At 39.1% G+C, this 18,577-nt stretch overlaps 1 protein-coding gene across 8 annotated transcripts in view; it reads right to left on the bottom strand.

The window, feature by feature from the left end:
- The window catches only part of ERBIN (erbb2 interacting protein), a 196,204-nt gene that overhangs the window by 108,317 nt on the left and 69,310 nt on the right, over window positions 1–18,577 (bottom strand). The window lies entirely within an intron of this gene.

Below are 18,577 nucleotides of genomic sequence, written 5' to 3'. Positions count from 1 at the left end.
TTGATATGGGTCTTCTCTCTTTTTGATTTTGTCAGTCTAGCTAGGGGCTTGTCAATCTTGTTGATCTTCTCAAAGAACCAACTTTTGGTGATATTTATCCTTTCTATTGTTTTTTTGTTCTCTATGTCATTTATTTCTGCTTTAATCCTTGTTATTTCTTTTCTTGTACTTGGTTTAGGATTGGTTTGCTGTTCATTTTCTAGCTTCTTCAGTTGATCCATTAGTTCTTTGATTTTGGCTCTTTCTTCCTTTTTAATATATGCGTTTAGTGCTATAAATTTCCCCCTTAGCACTGCTTTTGCTGCATCCCATAGGTTTTGGTATGTTGTGTTCTCATTTTCATTCGTCTCTATATATTTAGCAATTTCTCTTGCTATTTCTTCTTTAACCCACTGATTGTTTAGGAGTGTGTTGTTTAACCTCCAGGTATTTGTGAATTTTCTAAGTCTCTGATGGTTATTGACTTCTAATTGTATTCCATTGTGGTCAGAGAATGTGCTTTGAATAATTTCAATCTTTTTAAATTTATTGAGGCTTGTTTTATGTCCCAGCATATGATCTATTCTGGAGAAAGTTCCGTGAGCACTAGAAAAGTATGTGTATCCTGGTGATTTGGGATGTAATGTCCTGTAGATGTCTGTTAAATCTAATTCATTTATCAGATTGTTTAGGTTTTCAATTTCCTTATTGGTCTTCTGTCTGGTTGATCTATCTATAGGAGAGAGTGATGTGTTGAAGTCTCCCACAATTATTGTGGAAACATCAATTGCTTCCTTTAGTTTTGCCAGTGTTTCTCTCATGTATTTTGTGGCACCTTGATTGGGTGCATAGACATTTACGATTGTTATTTCTTCTTGCTGAATTGCCCCTTTTATTAGTATGTAGGTTCCTTCTTTGTCTCTCAAAACATCCCTGCATTTGAAGTCTATTTTATCTGAGATTAATATTGCTACACCTGCTTTCTTTTGTCTGTAGCTTGCATGAAATATTTTTTTCCATCCTTTCACTTTCAGTTTCTTTGTGTCCCTGTGTCTAAGATGAGTCTCTTGTATGCAACATATTGATGGTTCATTTTTTTTGATCCATTCTGCGAATCTATATCTTTTAATTGGGGAGTTTAATCCATTTACATTCAACGTTAAAACCGTGAAGGCATTTCTTGAATCGGCCATCTTATCCTTTGGATTATGTTTGCCATATTTTTCCCTCTCTCTATTAATATCCTTTATTGTACCCATACCGAATCTCTTTAGTACTGAACCTTTCTCCAAGTCTCTCTGTCCTGTCTTTGTTTCTCTGTCTGTAGGGCTCCCTTTAGTATCTCCAGTAGGGCAGGTCTCTTGTTAGCAAATTCTCTCAGCATTTCTTTGTTTGTGAAAAATTTAAGCTCTCCCTCAAATTTGAAGGAGAGCTTTGCTGGATAAAGTATTCTTGGCTGGAAATTCCTCTCACTCAGAATTTTAAATATATCGTGCCACTGCCTTCTCGCCTCCATGGTGGCTGCTGAGTAGTCACTACTTAGTCTTATGCTGTTTCCTTTGTATGTGGTGAATTGCTTTTCTCTTGCTGCTTTCAGAACTTGCTCCTTCTCTTCTATGTTTGACAGTGTGATCAGTATATGTCTCGGAGTGGGTTTTTTTGGATTTATTCTATTTGGAGTTCGCTGAGCATTTATGATTTGTGTATTTATGTTGTTTAGAAGATTTGGGAAGTTTTCCCCAACAATTTCTTTGAATACTCTTCCTAGACCTTTACCCTTTTCTTCCCCTTCTGGGACACCAATGAGTCTTATATTCGGACGTTTCATATTATCTATCATATCCCTGAGGTCCATTTCGAGTTTTTCAATTTTTTTCCCCATTCTTTCTTTTATGCTTTCATTTTCCATTCTGTCATCTTCCAGGTCACTGATTCGTTGTTCAACTTCCTCTAGTCTTGTACTATGAGTGTCCAGAATCTTTTTAATTTGGTCAACAGTTTCTTTAATTTCCATAAGATCATCCATTTTTTTATTTAGTCTTGCAATGTCTTCTTTATGCTCTTCTAGGGTCTTCTTGATTTCCTTCATATCCCGTACTAGGGTCTCATTGTTCATCTTTAGTTCTTTGAGTAGCTGCTCTAGGTGTGTCTCTTCTGGTCTTTTGATTTGGGTGCTTGGGCTTGGGTTATCCATATCGTCTGGTTTTTTCATATGCTTTATAATTTTCTGTTGTTTTTGGCCTCGTGGCATTTGCTGACCTTGATAGGGTTCTTTTTGGGTTTGTAGACCAGTTGAAGTCCTTATCTCTAATTTATCAGATCTACAGCTTCGTGGAGTACACTTTCTCTAACTAACCAGCAGGTGGCGTCCACGAGCCACCCGCTCTCCACAAGCCAGATCTCCCCTGCCCAGCCTTTTTGGTGAGTGGGGGAGTGAGTCTTGTGGGGCCCAATTGGTGTCCCAAGCTTGCGTGTGTAGTTGGTGTTGCCTGCCCTGTATGTGGGGCGTGTTTCTGGGCAGTCGGGGAGGGGGGGTGGCCCTAACAATCAAATCTCCCTGATGATCCTAGAGTTTTAAAGCTACTGCAATAGTCTAATCCTTCAGTTCAGTCCTGCCACAGTTTGTCTCTGCCACTGACCCACAAGTCTTTGGTATTGGCGTATGGCTCCTGAGACTTGCAAGTGGGCCCCTCTTCCAGGCTGTGCACCCCGGGTCCTCTGTTGAGGGATGACTGTGCTATGTCACAGGTGAGTGCCGTCCCCCCAGGGCAGTTCTGGGCTGCTGGGCTGTGTTGGGAGGCTCCCAGTCTGCTCAAATGATGGCTGAATGGGGCTCTGTTAATTCACACTGCTCCCCCTTCCCAGCTCTGGGACATTCAGCTGAGGTTGCAGGGAAGGCTAATGTCCACGCCCAGTTTTGTGGTGTGTGCCTGTTATTTGAAGCACTTCCGTCACACTGGGTTGTCTGGGGCAGCTCTGGGCTATGGGGCTGGCGATGGGCAGGAGTGTTTCCTGTCCACCAGGATGGTGGCTGTGAGCGGACACCCCCCTTTTCTTGGGAAGTTGTGTTGTTTAGTGAATTTTCTCAGCCACTGGATTATTGCCTTTTGTCTCAGAGCTCTCTTAGTTCTGCTCTTGACTTGAGGTGCCCAAATTTCAATTCTTTGAAGCTTTCTGTATTGAGCTTCTTAGAGTAATTGTTTTAGAAAAAGCAAAAAGGATTTAAAAAAAAAAAAAAAAAAAAACGGCCCTCCTCAGAGATCTAATGGGTTATTGAAATGCTAATAGACAAAGCAACCAGGGCCATTAAGGAAAGGTGCCCAGGGCAGAGAGATCAGCCTTGCTTCTGGATTTGCATATGCGCCTCAAGGCCTGATCTCCGCCCTTCCCCTTTCTGTGTTCACCAGAACTCCAAAAATCCTCTGCTTTTATTTTGGAGTTTTTCGTGTTGTTTTTTTTCTATGTCTGTCTCCTCTCTGCTGGGCTGGCTGCTCTCAGAGTCTCTGGTGTCTGGCCTCAGTCTATCTATGGTTGGAGTTTGAATCAGTAGAATGAGTTTCCGATAAGAGCAGTCACTGCAATTCTCCCTTCTCCTTCCTGGAGCTGACAGCCCCTCCTCCCCCGGGACTGAGCCTGGCAGGGAGGGGCGCGGGTCCCCTGGCCGCAAAAACTTACAGATTTCGCTGATCTCAGCAGTTCCACGTTTTCATGAGTGTTGTATGAAGTATGCCCAAAGACAGATTGCTCTGTGGTGTCCAGTCCACGCAGTTCCTGGCTTTTTACCTACTTTCCTGGAGGAGTAACTAAAACATACAGCTCACCAGTCTGCCATCTTGCCCCGCCTCCTGAGGATTCAGTTTTATACATTCCCATCTTTTGACCTCCAACTTTCCTTCTAGTGACATATATGACTCTGAGCTTCCCCTTTCCACCTAATTCACACACCACTCGGCACTGTTAGTTATTCTCACATCTTGCTAATGACATGTCTGTTCATTTCCAAACATTTAAGTTCATCCTAGTTGAACATTCTGCTCACCAAAAAGACTCACTAATCAAAATAAATAATATTTTAATGCAATATTTTTTTAAAAACCAAAATTACTGCAAAATAATCCATTTATGAAGAAAATTATCAAAATTGAAGATACAGACAGGAACCGAATTACTGATTATTTCCTTTTTCTAAGCAAGGCGTTGCTTGTAATTCCTCTAATTCAAATTATACGATATTCTTAAAGTGTTTGACAACTCTTTTAATGTGTATTTCTGATATGTATTTGCACATCTCAGTTTGAACTAGGCAGATTTCCAGCCATATGTGTCTGACGGCTACTAAACTGGATAGGTGACTAGATACTATACTTCTATACAGCAACTAACACTTCAATCGAGGTGGACTCCTCACATTTTTCAGACTGTTGCATCTAATTCCTCATCCCTTGCATCCCCCAAATTCTTTACACTTGGAATGACTTCTCCCTTCTCTGCCTCTCGAGGTCCTACTCATTTTCTTAACGCCTCATTCAGATATCCCTGCTTCTAGAAAACCGCCAATGATTATATTAACTGGGAAGAAAAGATTAATTCAAGAGACTTCAGACTAGCTATTCAATAAATGGAGCTATAACATTTACTATTCAAATGGAAAAAATAAAAATTACAACATGCACAAAAATCAATTCTAGGTGGGTTAAAGGCCTAAATATGAAAAGCAAATCTTTAGAACTTTTAGAAGAAAAACTTCATGACCTGAGGACAAAAATTAATCTCTTAAACGATATGCAAAAAAAAGAGTGAAACATAAAGAAAATAATAAACTTGACTCCATTAAAAAAAAAACTTTTGTTCATCAAAAGACAACATTTAAAAAGTGAAAACAAGCTATTAATTTGAAGATGTTATCTGTAATTCATATAACAGAGAAGGATTCATATCCAGACTATATAAAGAACTCTTGACAAATCAATAAGTAAAAGATAAACAATCCAGTAGAAAAACAGACAAAAGACATGAATAGGCAATCAGAGAAGAGGAACTCTGAGTCAGTAAATATGAGCAAATTCTCAACCATACTAATAACATGGAAATATAAATCAAACCATCACAAGAAACCATTTCACATTCAGCAGATTGTTTTTTTTTTTTTAAAAAAAAAAAAAAAGAAAATATCTGATAATATCAAGCATTCACAAAGCTGTAGAACAACAGAATTCTTATATGCTCTGGTCAGGAATGTAAATTGTTACAATCACTTTGAAGAGTGTGTGGCATGATCTAATAGAATTGATGATATGTATAGCCTACCACCAAAGAATTCCACTCCCTAGAGGACACACAGAGACAAGTACAAGAATGTTAACAGCAAAATTGTTTGTAATAGCAAACAACTGGAAAAACCAAAATGTTTACTGAAGGACAAGAATTTGAAAAATGTGTTATGAAAAAAAAAAAAGTGGGGTAAATATTCCCTTTGAATCTTTTTAGAAATCTTACTGTTTTTATTCAATCTTTTAAAAGCATCAGTATGCTAAGCACTGTGCTTTAGGTAAACTATACATAGATTTTCATTTCATCCTCTCTACAACTTTCTAAGGCAGGTACTACTATCCCCATTTTTCCATAAAGAAATTAAGTCTCTGCTCTTTTATACTACACTACACTTCTTCTCAGTACACAGTGATAAATACTTGAACTCAGGTCATCAACACAGCCATAGGTCTTTAATAACATACTTGTCTTTCAGGGTTTAAAAACAAAACTTTGATGTCAAACCATTAAATATTTGTATTTAAAAAAAAAAAAACTTGTCAACAAATATCCAGAAACGTTTACTGAATACCTAACACTGTATTTATATGAAGACGGTTTTCCTGATAAAACTAAAGTTTTACTCATCTAGTAAGTAACACAGATTTAATTGCTATAGGGGAATTCAGCTTTAACTTCCTTATTTATGATGTAATAAAAAATTAACAAAATGAATAAGATTTCTTTTTCTAGAGATTTTAAAACTACAACAGATAAGGAGTAAGGGCTTCACTTAAGAAAAAATGATAATGAACTATATCTGCTCTGTTCAAAATGGTAGCCACTAAGTAAACCACATGTAGCTTTTTAAACATTAAAACATTTAATTTAAAAAAAAAACTTAAATCAAAAATTCAACTCCTTGGTCACAGTAACTACATTTTAAGTGCACAATATCCATATGTGGCTAGTGACTATTGTATTAACTAGTAAAGATACAGAATATTTCCATCACTGCAGAAAATTCTATGGGACAGCACTGGCATAATATCTCAGACAGTGATTCTGATAATATTATAAGTACTTTACATTTGTATTTATGTAATATGATGGATCCAAGAACTTGGAAGCTATGGCCTAAAAACCCCATTTCCCAGGTCCATGCTGGATTTGGAGGTATAGAGCTTAGCTGAGACAAGAAGACATAAAACATTACTACTAAATACAGTATATGTGAACTAATAGAGAACATACTTTAGACATGACCTTTACGTAGGACACTTGAGGTATAAGGCAATTCACAGAGTAGAGTAATTGATAATGAAGGTAATATAATTTCTAACACTTCTCTGTAGTGTTAATAGTAAATAGATCATGTTGAGGACAGACAAAAGGGAGTAGTAAGACTTCTCAGAAAGGATGGTGAATTCAGAAAAGGGAGATTACCTGCCTAGCTTTAGGACACTGCATGAAGAGTTTACTTCTCAAAGGAAAACTGGCAGACAGAGGCCATGAAGAGAGCAGTTTAGACTTCAGATTAAATTTAGGGGGCCTGGAGCCAATATGAAAATGGAACCCTATTCTATAAAGGTCAGCAGAGAGAAGCAGTATAGACCAAAGGAAGAGTAACTTTATAAATCAAATGAAACATTGTAGACATAAAAATACTGAGTTGGGCAAGATGGCAGCATAGAGAGGAGTGGAAGCTAAGTAGTCCCCCTGGAACAATTACAAAAAACCAGAAACAACTAGTAAATAATCCAGAATAACTGAGGGGGGACAAACGAGACCATCCACTCAGCATACACCAACCTGAATTCGGAGGAATGCCCGAGAACACAGCATAAAATCTGTAAGTAAAACCTGCGGAACCAAGTCACGAGACCCCCTCCCCCATAGCCTGAGCTGCAAAGCCTCGTGGTGCCAGAGAGAAGCTCTCTCCCAGCAAGCAAACATAGCTCAGCTGAGCTCCAACTGCGGTTTTAAGTAGCGAGTGTGAACTGCTCACTACAAGTACAAATCCCCAAAAAAACAGACAGAGGCTTTGGGTGACGACTGACCTTAGAGAGCCAGAGGGTAACCTTGGACTGGGTCTGAACGGGACTGTCTGTTTCTCTTTTGGCTCACTGGAGGAAGCCCCAGTCATTTTCAGTTTCCAGGGCTGTGACTCAGAGAAGGGTGGAGACAGCACAAGCAGAGAGAGAGAGACCATTGAAATGCTAATGACCTCCGCCTAGGGGGTCTATCTTCTCTAAGAGGAAAGGGGTGGGGCCCTTTCCATTCAGAACCAGACCCCAGAGCCTGGGGGAACACGGCCATACCTCCTCACACCAGTCAAGAATTATAGGCTAACAGGCATCACCTGCTGGGCAGAAAAGCACAGTGACCTGAGGCATCACAGGGTGGAGCAATTTTCTAAGACACACCCTCGGGGAAACCAGAAACTGAATATTTCTTCCCTCTGGGACCCGAGCCTGTTCTGGTCTGGGAAAACCTGATTTGGATAACCAAGGAAACCATGCCTAAACAACAGAAAATTACAACCTACACTAAGAAAAACAAAGCTATGGCCCAAAGGAACAAACGTACACTTCAACCGAGATACAGGAATTTAAACAACTAATGCTAAATCAATTCAAAAAGTTTAGAGAAGATATTGCAAAAGAGATAGAGGCTGTAAAGGAAACACTGGGCACATATAAGGCAGAAATCGAAAGTTCAAGAAAACAACTAGTAGAATCTATGGAAATGAAAGGCACAACACAACAGATGAAGGACACAATGGAAACATACAACAGCAGACCTCAAGAGGCAAAAGAAAACACTCAGGAACTGGAGAACAAAACACCTGAAAGCCTACACCCAAAGGAGCAGATGGAGAAAAGAATGAAAAAATATGAGCAACGTCTCCAGGAACTCAAGGATGAAACAAAGTACAAAAATGTACGTATCATTGGTGTCCCAGAAGGAGAAGAGAAGGGAAAAGGGGAGGAAGCAATAATAGAGGAAATAATTAATGAAAATTTCCCAGCTCTTATGAAAGACATAAAATTACAGATCCAAGAAGGGCAGCGTACTCCAAACAGAAGACATGTGAATAGGCCTACGCCAAGACACTTAATAATCAGGTTATCAAATGTCAAAGACAAAGAGAGAATCCTGAAAGCAACAAGAGAAAAGCGATCCATTACATACAAAGGAAGCTTAATAAGACTATGTGCGGATCTCTCAGCAGAAACCATGGCGGCAAGAAGGAAGTGGTGTGATATATTTAAGATACTGAAAGAGAAAAACCACCAACCAAGAATCCTATATCCAGCAAAGCTGTCCTTCAAATATGAGGGAGAGCTCAAAATATTTTCTGACAAACAGACAAGGAGAGACTTTGTGAACAAGACACCTGCCCTACAGGAATACAAAAGGGAGCACTACAGAGTGATAGAAGACAGGAGCGTGTGGTTTGGAACACAATTTTGGGAGATGGTAGCACAACAATGTAAGTACACTGAACAAAGATAACTATGAATACTGTTGAGAGAGGAAGGTGGGGAGCATGTGAGACACCAGAAGAAAGGAGGAAAGATAAAGACTCGGACTGTGTAACTTGGTGAAATCTAGAGTATTCAACAACTGTGATAAGATGTACAAATATCTTCTTTTACAAGGGAGAACAAGCAAATGTCAACCTTGCAAGGTGTTAAAAATGGGGAGGCATTGGGGAAGGGATGCAATCAACATAAACTAGAGACTGTAACTAATAGAATCATTGTATTATGCTTCCTTTAATGTAACAAAGGTGATATACCAAGGTAAATGCAGATAAGAGGAGGGGATAGGGGAGGCATGTTAGACACTTGACATTGGTGGTATTCTCTGATTCTTTGCTCTACTTTGATTTAAGGTTATTTTTCCTTTTGCTGCTTCCTAGCTGTCATTTTTTTTTTCTCTTTCTTTTGCCTCTCTACCTTCTTTGACTCTCCCTCCTACCTTGTGGAAGAAATGTAGATGCCCTTATACAGATAGTGGTGAAGGTGGTGAACACATAAATATATGACCATACAGAGAACCATCGATTATTTACTTAGGATGGAATGTATGGTGACTGAACAAAACCATATTAAAAACAAAAAAAATGGGTTGGAGAGAGGCGGGGTAAGATGGCGGACTAGTGAGCTGTGTGTTTTAGGTACTCCTCCAGGAAAGCAGGTAGAAAGCCAGAAACTGCGTGGACTGGACACCACAGAGCAATCTGACTTTGGGCATACTTCATACAACACTCATGAAAACGTGGAACAACTGAGATCAGCGAAATCTGTAAGTTTTTGTGGCCAGGGGACCCGCACCCCTCCCTGCCAGGCTCAGTCCCGTGGGAGGAGGGGCTGTCGGCTCCAGGAAGGAGAAGGGAGAAATACAGTGGCAGCCCTTATCGGAAACTCATTCTACAGATCCAAACACCAACCATAGATAGACTGAGACCAGAAACCAGAGAATCTGAGAGCAGCCAGCCCAGCAGAGAGGAGATAGGCATAGAAAAAAAACAGCACGAAAAACTCGAAAATAAAAGCAGAGGATTTTGGAGTTCCGGTGAACATAGAAAGGGGAACGGCAGAGCTCAGTCCCTGAGGCTCATATGCAAATCCCGAAGAAAAGCTGATCTCTCTACCCGGTGGACCTTTCCTTAATGGCCCTAATTGCTTTGTCTCTTAGGATTTCAATAACCCATTAGATCTGTGAGGAGGGACCCCCCTTTTTTTTTTAATCCTTTTTTCTTTTTCTAAAACAATTACTCTAAGAAGCCCAATACACAAAGCTTCAAAGACATGCAATTTGGGCAGGTCAAGACAAGAGCAGAACTAAGAGAGCTCTAGACAAAACGCAATAATCCAGTGGCTGAGAAAATTCACTAAACACCACAACTTCCCCGGAAAACGGGGTGTGCGCTCGCAGCCATCATCCTGGTGGACAGGAAACACTCCTGCCCATCACCAGCCCCACAGCCCAGAGCTGCCCCAGACAACCCAGTGTGACAGAAGGGCTTCAAATAACAGGCACACACCACAAAACTGGGCGTGGAAATTAGCCTTTCCTGCAACCTCAGCTCATAGTCCCAGAGTTGGGAAGGTGGAGCAGTGTGAATTAACAAAGCCCCATTCAGCCAACATTTCAGCAGACTGGGAGCCTCCCTACACAGCCCAACAGCCCAGAACCGCCCTGGGGGGACGGCACTCACCTGTGACATAGCACAGTCATCCCTCAACAAAGGACCAGCGGGTGCATGGCCTGGAAGAGGGACCCCCTCGCAAGTCTCAGGAGCCATACGCCAATACTAAGGACTTGTGGGTCAGTGGCAGAGATAAACTGTGGCAGGAATAAACTGAAGGATTAAACTATTGCAGCAGCTTTATAACTCCAGGATCACCAGAGAGATTTGATTGTTAGAGCCACCCCCCCCTCCCTGACTGCCCAGAAACATGCCCCATATACAGGGCGGGCAACACCAACTACACACACAAGCTTGGTACACCAATTGGACCCCACAAGACTCACTCCCCCACTCACCACAAAGGCAAAGCAGGGGAGAACAGCCTTGTGGAGAACAGGTGGCTCATGGACGCCACCTGCTGGTTAGTTAGAGAAAGTTTACTCCACGAAGCTGGAGATCTGATAAATTAGAGACAAGGATTTCAATTGGTCTACAAATCCTAAAAGAACCCTATCAAGTTCAGCAAATGCCAAGAGGCCAAAAACAACAGAAAATTATAAAGCATATGAAAAAAACAGACAATATGGATAATCCAAGCCCAAGCACCCAAATCAAAATATCAGAAGAGACACAGCACCTAGAGCAGCTACTCAAAGAACTAAAGTTGAACAATGAGACCATAGTACGGGATACAAAGGATATCAAGAAGACCCTAGAAGAGCATAAAGAAGACGCTGCAAGACTAAATAAAGAAATACATGATCTTATGCAAATTAAAGAAACTGCTGACCAAGACTAGTACAAGACTAGAGGAAGCTGAACAACGAATCAGTGACCTGGAAGACGACAAAATGGAAAATGAAAGCATAAAAGAAAGAATGGGGAAAAAAATTGAAAAAATCGAAACGGACCTCAAGGATATGACAGATAATATAAAACGTCCTAATATAAGACTCATTGGTGTTCCAGAAGGGGAAGAAAAGGGTAAAGGTCTAGGAAGAGTATTCAAATGAATTGTTGGGGAAAACTTCCCAAAGGTTCTAAAAAACATAAATACACAAATCATAAATGCCCAGCAAACTCCAAATAGAATAAATCCAAATAAACCCACTCTGAGGCATATTCTGATCACACTGTCAAATATGGAAGAGAAGAAACAAGTTCTGAAAGCAACAAGAGAAAAGCAGTTCACCATTTACAAAGGAAACAGCATAAGACTAAGTAGTGACTACTCAGCAACCACCATGGAGGCAAGAAGGCAGTGGCACGATATATTTAAAATTCTGAGAGATAAAAATTGCCAAACAAGAATTCTTTATCCAGCAAAGCTCTCCTTCAAATATGAGAGAGAGCTTAAATTTTTCACAGACAAATGCTGAGAGAATTTGCTAACAAGAGACCTGCCCTACTGGAGATACTGAAGGGAGCCCTACAGACAGAGAAACAAAGAAAGGACAGAGAGACTTGGAGAAAGGTTTAGTACTAAAGAGATTCGGTATGGGTAGAATAAAGGATATTAACAGAGAGAGGGGAAAAATATGACAAACATAAACCAAAGGATAAGATGGCGGATTCAAGAAATGCCTTCACGGTTATAACGTTGAATGTAAATGGATTAAACTCCCCAATTAAAAGATATAGATTCGCAGAATGGATCAAAAAAAAATGAACCATTAATATGTTGCATACAAGAGACATCTTAGACACAGGGACGCAAAGAAACTGAAAGTGAAAGGATGGAAAAAAATATTTCATGCAAGCTACAGCCAAAAGAAAGCAGGTGTAGCAATATTAATCTCAGATAAAATAGACTTTAAATGCAGGGATGTTTTGAGAGACAAAGAAGGCCACTACATACTAATAAAAGGGGCAATTCAACAAGAAGAAATAACAATCATAAATGTCTATGCACCCAATCAAGGTGCCACAAAATACATGAGAGAAACACTGGCAAAACTAAAGGAAGCAATTGATGTTTCCACAATAATTGTGGGAGACTTCAACACATCACTCTCTCCTACAGACAGATCAACCAGACAGAAGACCAATAAGGAAATTGAAAACCTAAACAATCTGATAAATGAATTAGATTTAACAGACATATACAGAACATTACATCCCAAATCACCAGGATACATATACTTTTCTAGTGCTCACGGAACTTTCTCCAGAATAGATCGTATACTGGGACATAAAACAAGCCTCAATAAATTTAAAAAGATTGAAATTATTCAAAGCACATTCTCTGACCACAATGGAATACAATTAGAAGTCAATAACCATCAGAGACTTAGAAAATTCACAAATACCTGGAGGTTAAACAACACACTCCTAAACAATCAGTGGGTTAAAGAAGAAATAGCAAGAGAAATTGCTAAATATATAGAGACGAATGAAAATGAGAACACAACATACCAACATCTATGGGATGCAGCAAAAGCAGTGCTGAGGGGGAAATTTATAGCACTAAACGCATATATTAAAAAGGAAGAAAGAGCCAAAATCAAAGAACTAATGGATCAACTGAAGAAGCTAGAAAATGAACAGGAAACCAATGCTAAACCAAGTACAAGAAAAGAAATAACAAGGATTAAAGCAGAAATAAAAGACATAGAGAACAAAAACACAATAGAGAGGATAAATATCACGAAAAGTTGGTTCTTTGAGAAGATCAACAAGATTGACAAGCCCCTAGCTAGACTGACAAAATCAAAAAGAGAGAAGACCCATATAAACAAAATAATGAATGAAAAAGGTGACATAACTGCAGATCCTGAAGAAATTAAAAAAATTATAAGAGGATACTGTGAACAACTGTATGGCAACAAACTGGAAAACTGGAGAATGTAGAGGAAATGGACAATTTCCTGGAAACATATGAACAACCTAGACTGACCAGAGAAGAAATAGAAGACCTCAATCAACCCATCACAATCAAAGAGATCCAATCAGTCATCAAAAATCTTCCCACAAATAAATGCCCAGGGCCATACGGCTTCACAGGGGAATTCTACCAAACTTTCCAGAAAGAACTGACACCAATCTTACTCAAACTCTTTCAAAACATTGAAGAAAATGGAACACTCCCTAACTCATTTTATGAAGCTAACATCAATCTAATACCAAAACCAGGCAAAGATGCTACAAAAAAGGAAAACGACCGGCCAATCTCCCTAATGAATATAGATGCAAAAATCCTCAACAAAATACTTGCAAATCGAATCCAAAGACACATTAAAAAAATCATACACCATGACCAAGTGGGGTTCATTCCAGGCATGCAAGGATGGTTCCAGATAAGAAAATCAATGTATCACAACATATTAAAAATTCGAAAGGGAAAAATCAAATGATCATCTCAATAGATGCGGAAAAAGCATTTAACAAAATCCAACATCCGTTTTTGATAAAAACACTTCAAAAGGTAGGAATTGAAGGAAACTTCCTCAATATGATAAACAGCATATATGAAAAACCCACAGCCAGCATAGTACTCAATGGTGAGAAACTGAAAGCCTTCCCTCTAAGATCAGGAACAAGACAAGGATGCCCGCTGTCACTACTGTTATTCAACATTGTGCTGGAAGTGCTAGCCAGGGCAGTCCGGCAAGACAAAGAAATAAAAGGCATCCAAATTGGAAACGAAGAAGTAAAACGATGAATGTGGACCCGGCATCGTGGGACTGAGAGTATCTTCTTGACCAAAAGGGGGATGCAAAATGAGACGAAATAGTTTCAGTGGCTGAGAGATTCCAAATGGAGTCGAGAGATCACTCTGGTGGACATTCTTATGCACTGTATAGATAACACCTCTTAGGCTTTAATGTATTGGAATGGCTAGAAGTAAATACCTGAAACTACCAAACTCCAACCCAGCAGTCTGGACTCCTGAAGACAATTATATAATAATGTAGATTACAAGGGGTGACAGTGTGATTGTGAAGACCTTGTGGATCACACCCCCTTTATCTAGTGTATGGATGAGTGGAGGAATGGGGATAAAAACTAAAGGACAAATGGGGTGGGATGGGGGGATGATTTGGGAGTTCTTTTTTCACTTTTAGTTTTTATTCTTCTTCTGGTTCTTTCTGATGTAAGGAAAATGTTCAGAGATAGATTGTGGTGATGAACGCATAACTATGTTATCATACTGTGGACAGTGGATTGTGTATAATGGATGATTGTATGGTGTGTGAATGTATTTCAATAAAATGAATTTAATAAAAAAAAAAGTAAAGAAAAAAAAGATTAATGCACGTAAGTCAGTAATGTTTCTATATGCTAGAAATGAATAAACTGAAGAGACACTCAAGAAAAGGATACCATTTTCAATAGCAACTAAAAAAATCAAGTAACTAGGAATAAACTTAACCAAAGATGTAAAAGACCTATACAAAGAAAACTACATAACTCTACTAAAAGAAATAGAAGGGGACCTTAAAAGATGGAAAAATATTCCATGTTCATGGATAAGAAGGCTAAATGTCATTAAGATGTCAATTCTATACAAACTTATCTACAGATTCAATGCAATCCCAATCAAAATTCCAACAACCTACTTTGCAGACTTGGAAAAGCTAGTTATCAAATTTATTTGGAAAGGGAAGATGCCTCGAATTGCTAAAGACACTCTAAAAAAGAAAAACAAAGTGAGAGGACTTACACTCCCTGACTTTGAAGCTTATTATAAAGCCACAGTTGCCAAAACAGCATGGTACTGGCACAAAGATAGACATATAGATCAATGGAATCGAATTGAGAATTCAGAGATAGACCCTCAGATCTATGGCCGACTTATCTTTGATAAGGCCCCCAAAGTCACTGAACTCAGTCATAATGGTCTTTTCAACAAATGGGGCTGGGAGAGTTGGATATCCATATCCAAAAGAATGAAAGAGGACCCCTACCTCACACCCTACACAAAAATTAACTCAAAATGGACCAAAGATCTCAATATAAAAGAAAGTACCATAAAACTCCTAGAAGATAATGTAGGAAAACATCTTCAAGACCTTGTATTAGGAGGCCACTTCCTAGACTTTACACCCAAAGCACAAGCAACAAAAGAGAAAATAGATAAATGGGAACTCCTCAAGCTTAGAAGTTTCTGCACCTCAAAGGAATTTCTCAAAAAGGTAAAGAGGCAGCCAACTCAATGGGAAAAAATTTTTGGAAACCATGTATCTGACAAAAGACTGATATCTTGCATATATAAAGAAATCCTACAACTCAATGACAATAGTACAGACAGCCCAATTATAAAATGGGCAAAAGATATGAAAAGACAGTTCTCTGAAGAGGAAATACAAATGGCCAAGAAACACATGAAAAAATGTTCAGCTTCACTGGCTATTAGAGAGATGCAAATTAAGACCACAATGAGATACCATCTAACACCGGTTAGAATGGCTGCCATTAAACAAACAGGAAACTACAAATGCTGGAGGGGATGTGGAGAAATTGGAACTCTTATTCATTGTTGGTGGGACTGTATAATGGTTCAGCCACTCTGGAAGTCAGTCTGGCAGTTCCTTAGAAAACTAGATATAGAGTTACCATTCGATCCAGCGATTGCACTTCTCGGTATATACCCGGAAGATCGGAAAGCAATGACACGAACAGATATCTGCACGCCAATGTTCACAGCAGCATTATTCACAATTGCCAAGAGAGGGAAACAACCCAAATGTCCTTCAACAGATGAGTGGATAAATAAAATGTGGTATATACACACGATGGAATACTACGCGGCAGTAAGAAGGAACGATCTCGTGAAACATATGACAACATGGATGAACCTTGAAGACATAATGCTGAGCGAAATAAGCCAGGCACAAAAAGAGAAATATTATACGCTACCACTAATGTGAACTTTGAAAAATGTAAAACAAACGGTTTATAATGTAGAATGTAGGGGAACTAGCAATAGAGAGCAATTAAGGAAGGGGGAACAATAATCCAAGAAGAACAGATAAGCTATTTAACGTTCTGGGGATGCCCAGGAATGACTATGGTCTGTTAATTTCTGATGGATATAGTAGGAACAAGTTCACAGAAATGTTGCTATATTAGGTAACTTTCTTGGAGTAAAGTAGGAACATGTTGGAAGTTAAGCAGTTATCTTAGGTTAGTTGTCTTTTTCTTACTCCCTTGTTATGGTCTCTTTGAAATGTTCTTTTATTGTATGTTGTTTTTTTTTTTAAATGTTTTTTTTTTCACACAGTTGATTTAAAAAAGAAAAAAAAGTTAAAAAAAAAAAAAAAAAAAAAAAAAGGAAAAAAATATGTAGTGCCCCCTTGAGGAGCCTGTGGAGAATGCAGGGGTATTAGCCTACCCCACCTCGATGGTTGCTAACATGACCACAGACATAGGGGACTGGTGGTTTGATGGGTTGAGCCCTCTACCATAGGATTTACCCTTGGGAAGACGGTTGGTGTAAAGGAGAGGCTAGGCCTCCCTATAATTGTGCCTAAGAGCCTCCTCCCAAATGCCTCTTTGTTGCTCAGATGTGGCCCTGTCTCTCTAGCTAAGCCAACTTGAAAGGTGAAATCACTGCCCTCCCCCCTACGTGGGATCAGACACCCAGGGGAGTGAATCTCCCTGGCAACGTGGAATATGACTCCCGGGGAGGAATGTAGACCCGGCATCGTGGGACGGAGAACATCTTCTTGACCAAAAGGGGGATGTGAAAGGAAATGTAATAAGCTTCAGTGGCAGAGAGATTCCAAAAGGAGCCAAGAGGTCACTCTGGTGGGCACTCTTACGCACAATATAGACAACCCTTTTTAGGTTCTAAAGAATTGGGGTAGCTGGTGGTGGATACCTGAAACTATCAAACTACAACCCAGAACCCAAGAATCTCGAAGACAATTGTGTAAAAATGTAGCTTATGAGGGGTGACAATGGGATTGGAAAAGCCAGAAGGACCACACTCCACTTTGTCTAGTTTGTGGATGGATGAGTAGAAAAACAGGGGAAGGAAACAAACAAACAAACAGACAAAGGTACCCAGTGTTCCTTTTTACTTCAATTGCTCTTTTTCACTTTAATTATTATTCTTGTTATTTTTGTGTGTGTGCTAATGAAGGTGTCAGGGATTGATTTAGGCGATGAATGTACAACTATGTAATGGTACTGTGAACAATCGAATGTACGATTTGTTTTGTATGACTGCGTGGTATGTGAATATATCTCAATAAAATGAAGATAAAAAAAAGAATGAAGCAATTTGTCATGACATTAAAATCTTCAAACCAAAAAAAAAAAAATAATAATAATAGAGGGGCATATAGGGAAGAAATATATACCTATTGCAAACTATATACTACAGTTAGTAGTATTTCAACACTTTTTTATAAACAGTAACAAATGTACTATACCAACACTACGAGTCGACAGTTGAGGGGGGTTGGTTAGGGATGGGGAGGATTCGAGTTTCCTTTTCTTTTTTTCTTTTTTCATCTTTCACTTTATTTCTTGTCTGGAGTAATGAAAAGTTTCTAAAAATTGAACAAAAATTAAGTGTGGTGATGGATGCACAGCTGTATGAGGGTACTCAGGGGCAAGTGATTGTACACTGTGGATCTTTGGATAATTGTATGGTATCTGAACAATCTCAATAAAAATGAAAAAAAATATTATAATCATTAATGGTAGAAGAGTCAACCTTTAAGAAAAAAAAGGCAAGATAATAAACCAAATATATTCTAACAAAAGAAATTAAATCTGTATTGGAATAGCTAGAAGTAAATAGCTGAAACTGCCAAACTCCAACCTAGCAGTCTGGACTCCTGAAGACAATTATACAATAATGTAGATTACAAGGGGTGACAGTGTGATTGTGAAGACCTTGTGGATCACACCCCCTTTATCTAGTGTATGGATGAGGGGAGGAATGGGGATAAAAACTAAAGGACAAATGGGGTGGGATGGGGGGATGATTTCGGTGTTTCTTTTCACTTTTATTTTTTATTCTTGTTCTGGTTCTTTCTGATGTAAGGAAAATGTTCAGAGATAAATTGTGGTGACGAACGCATAACTATGTTATCATACTGTGGACAGTGGATTGTATATCATGGATGATTGTATGGTGTGTGAGTGTATTTCAATAAAACTGAATTTAATAAAAAAAAAAAAAAGAAAAAA

Source organism: Choloepus didactylus, chromosome 13 (genome assembly GCF_015220235.1).
Source record: "Choloepus didactylus isolate mChoDid1 chromosome 13, mChoDid1.pri, whole genome shotgun sequence".
NCBI classification, from domain to species: domain Eukaryota; kingdom Metazoa; phylum Chordata; class Mammalia; order Pilosa; family Megalonychidae; genus Choloepus; species Choloepus didactylus.
The sequence above is the reverse complement of the archived record's forward strand: the minus strand, read 5'-3'. Positions and strand labels throughout refer to the sequence as shown.